The sequence below is a fragment of the Ovis canadensis genome, chromosome 7, assembly GCF_042477335.2.
Source record: "Ovis canadensis isolate MfBH-ARS-UI-01 breed Bighorn chromosome 7, ARS-UI_OviCan_v2, whole genome shotgun sequence".
Taxonomy (NCBI): domain Eukaryota; kingdom Metazoa; phylum Chordata; class Mammalia; order Artiodactyla; family Bovidae; genus Ovis; species Ovis canadensis.
Genome location: NC_091251.1, coordinates 33,833,363 through 33,837,086, shown reverse-complemented (window position 1 = coordinate 33,837,086; position 3,724 = coordinate 33,833,363).

Sequence of the window (3,724 nt, the reverse complement as noted above, 5' to 3'; positions counted from 1 at the left end):
TCGCTCCTCTGCGGCCGAGACAGGAGGGCCCGGGCCTCAGTGGGTGGCCTTGCCTTCTGCAGCCCCCATTCCCTGCCACATCTCCTCACCACCTGGGTCCTGTCACTCTCACCTCCCCAGCTGAGAAGCATCTGGCCTGCATCCAGCCCCCTCTTGCCCTCTGATATGAGGCTGAAGGGAAATCAGTGAGGGGTTTGCGTGGGGTAGAATGGACTGGAGATTGCTAAGGCAAGGTGCTGAGCCACTCAGAGGAGAGACAGGGGCCCCTGGTCCAGCAACCTGGCTTCCAGGAGAAAACTGAGATGATTCTCACCTGGTGACCTCTTCACAGAGAATCCTGAAGACCCTGGACCGTGAGCCACAGAGGTGCAGCCGAGCAGAGAGAAGAGACAAGGAGAATGAAGAACAAGGGGGCAGCCCACTGGGAGAAGCAAGCTGTGAGTCTCAAGCCAGAGAGTCACCCGAGCGGGACAGACTGAAAGGGGCAGTCAGGGGCAGGTGAGAGGCGGAAAGACAGGGAAGAGAGGATGCAGAGTTAGTCAAAGTGCAAGGAGTGGGGTGTGGAATCTGCGTTTGAAACAGAGAGATGCAAGGAGATTAGAGCACACAGCCAAGAGGGGCAGGAAGAGAGACAGACCAGGAAGTATGATAGTGACAAGTGCTGACAGAAACCAAGAGGAAAAATAAAACTGAACCACCCGTGGCTGATTCATGTTGATGTATGGCAAGAACCATCACAATATTATAACTATCCTCCCTTAAAAAAAAAAAAAAAAAACTGGATTGCAAGAGGGAAGCCATCCAAGGAGGGACAAAGGGGAAGAAAGCACATGGAAGAGACGAAAGCCGGGGAGGACATGTCGGTAGGAGAAGAAAAGAGGTTTCTGGTTTTCCCCTGGGAACCTCCCCCTCTGTCGGGGGCAACTTCCCAGGGCTGGAGCAAGACAGTTCAAGCAGAACCCTTGGGCCTCCGACTGATCTCACCCCATTCCCTTCGAGATGGGGGCTCCCACCCTGAGCCCCACCTTACCTGGTTCAGAGGAGTGTCAGTCTGTCCTTGGAGCACACTCCTTTATATTTCGCTGCCCCCACCCCCTGCCTAAATTTGGAGTCCTTCCGGAGGGACCCTCCCTTCCACCTCTCTCTCCTCCCAGCCCCTCCTCCCTTGATCCCTTGGCTCTGGAGGTGACAAGAGGACACCGGGGCCTCCAGATTTGCCCATGAAAGGTCTGTCGCCCCAGCCCCTCTGGCTCCAGGGCCTTTTTTTAGTCCTTGGGCACATTCCTCCCCTCCAAAAGACTGATGGGCCGATAGTGGCAAGACAGGACTTCTCATACCACCTCCCCCCTGCCCCCCCCCCCCCATCAAGCCCTTACCTTGGTTATTTTTAATCTGAAGGGTGAGTTGAGCACACGGGGTGAAGGCCACCTTCTCCTGCAGACCAGAGGCTTGTCCCCTGCCTCCCAGCCACAGGCTCCCCTCCTCCTTTCCTCCCTGGCCTGTCCTCACACGGCCCCAGGCTGGGAGCAACTTCCCACCCTCTCTGGTCCTGGAGCCCTATGGTGCTGGGGCCTGGCAGCTGGAGCCAGGATGCCCAGGGAGCGGCTCCACTGCTCGGGTCCTTGACTCAGTTTCCCTTTTTCAGGAAAAGAATTTCGTGCTGCCCTCTCTTTCTGTGTGTTCCCCTGTCTGCAGGCAGGTGCCCTCCTGGGAACCTGAGGTTGCATTACATTAGGGACACATCCGGAGCCCCCAGCCCCTCCCTGACGCTCCTGATACAGTGGCCACTGTCTGACCTGTCAAGCAGAAGACGGAGTTCCCCCATGCCACCATGGCAGAGGTGCACACAGACCCGCAGTCCAGCCATCTACTGTCCAGACTTGGCCACCACGGGTCCATGCCCAGTCTTAACACACACATGAGGGTTTTCCACTCTTACATACTTCAGTTTGCAGATTTTCCTCTGTGTTGTTTTGCACACCCAAACACACATTTGCACACAGAAGCTTTTACCCTTCACTGCCATCCTCTGCTCCCATTGTGGGATGGGATGGGGGTGGGAGAGGCGTTAATCCCTGGGGCCTGAGGCAGGAGGGGTGAGGGTGGGGGTGCTCCCTTCCGCCTCCCTGGGCTGCCAGAGGGTGCAGGTGCTGCTGAGGCTGACTGGGGCCCTGGCAATCCCCGGGATTTACACCAGCTGGGCCCCAAGCTTGGCATTCCACAGGGTGGGGGCTCTGCAGTCCACTCCCGTCTCCCCAGGTAGAACCCTGGTGTCGCCTCTCAACCCTCATGGGGCTCATACTCACATGTCCTTCTTGGAGAGTGTCCCCAAGCGCCTCAGGCCCTTGTGGCCCCCCTCCCTGCCTCCAGTGATGCCACCTCTCAGAGGCAGTAGCCATGCCTGTTATGACTAAGTGGACATTGTGTTCAGGAAACAAAGCCAGACTCTGCTGCCCTGGCTTTCCCTACACCCTCACACCCAGGAACATGCTCCCAAGCTCCCCCTCCCAAACCATCTCCTGTCACCTCTCAATATAGCTCTAGAGTGTGGAGGTGGGTAGGATGGATGGGGGTCGGCTTCTCTGCTTTCCACCAATTATGTGGTCTCTCCCACATGGTCTCCAACTCCCTAGGGCCCTCCACTGCCCCATTGTGGGACTCAGGAATACACATCTGTCTCCAGGGGACTTGTACCCTATACCCATGTCCTTGGGGGGACCGTAGTCAACCCCACATTCCCATCTCCTGCAGGCGCATATGCCAACTCATTTCCCCCTGGGATGAAAGCTACTTGTCCCCATCTCCAGGTCACTCGAGGACCTAGTACACAAGCTGGGGGTTTAGTCTGTGGCCCAGTGCGTCACTGCCTAGTTCCCATTGCCCTGGGGACGTGATAAGGGGCTGGGAACATCAGGTCAGGCTGGGTCAGAACCAGGTGACAAAGGCTAGGCTTTGTCCTCAGGGAACCTTATGTTCTGAGAGAGCCAGACTGGGTATAGATGGAGTCGAGGGGTGGTGAGGGGTAGGCAGGCGGTTCCCACTGTCTCCTATGGAAGGGGGAAGAGGGGAGGGCTTAACACAGTTCCAGGGTTCTGCCCCTCCCGTCTGGTCTGGTTTGCCATCCTCTCCCTATCCTAGTCTCCCTCTCACATCCATCCCTACTCTCTGTCCTCCCGAAGCAGCTCCTTATTCTGCCAGGAGTCCTGGAGGGTGAGCGTGCCGGTTGGTCACTCCTGCCACAGGTAAGGGGCCGAGGAGAGAAGCCCTGCATTTGCCTGGCTCCCTGTATGTCTGTCCTTCTCTGTGTCTGTCTCCCTTCCCCTCTGCCCGGTTCCCTGTCTCAAAGCTGGACCTGGGCCCCCTTTCTCCCTGGCGCCATATTTCTGCCCATTGCACGGTCTGACATGCCTGTATTTCCACACGTCTCTGCCTTTCTCTGAGCCCAGCCTCTGCTCACCCTCTGCTTGTCCTATCTCAGCCTGCACTTCCTGCTCCTGGGTCTTCATCCACTCCTCTTGAACCTAACCATTCTCCGCTTTCTCAATTTTGCCGGCATCTGAGGGTGACCCAGGATTCTTTCCTGTGGCCAGTACCAGAACCTTGGCTCTTCCAGCTTCTCTATCCAAGGCTCGCCCTCTCTGTCTCCTCTCCCATCCCCTCTCAGCATCCTCCTTCGGGGGCCTGTCTGCTGCGTGGGCACTGGCTGTTCTCTCTGCCTCTGTTT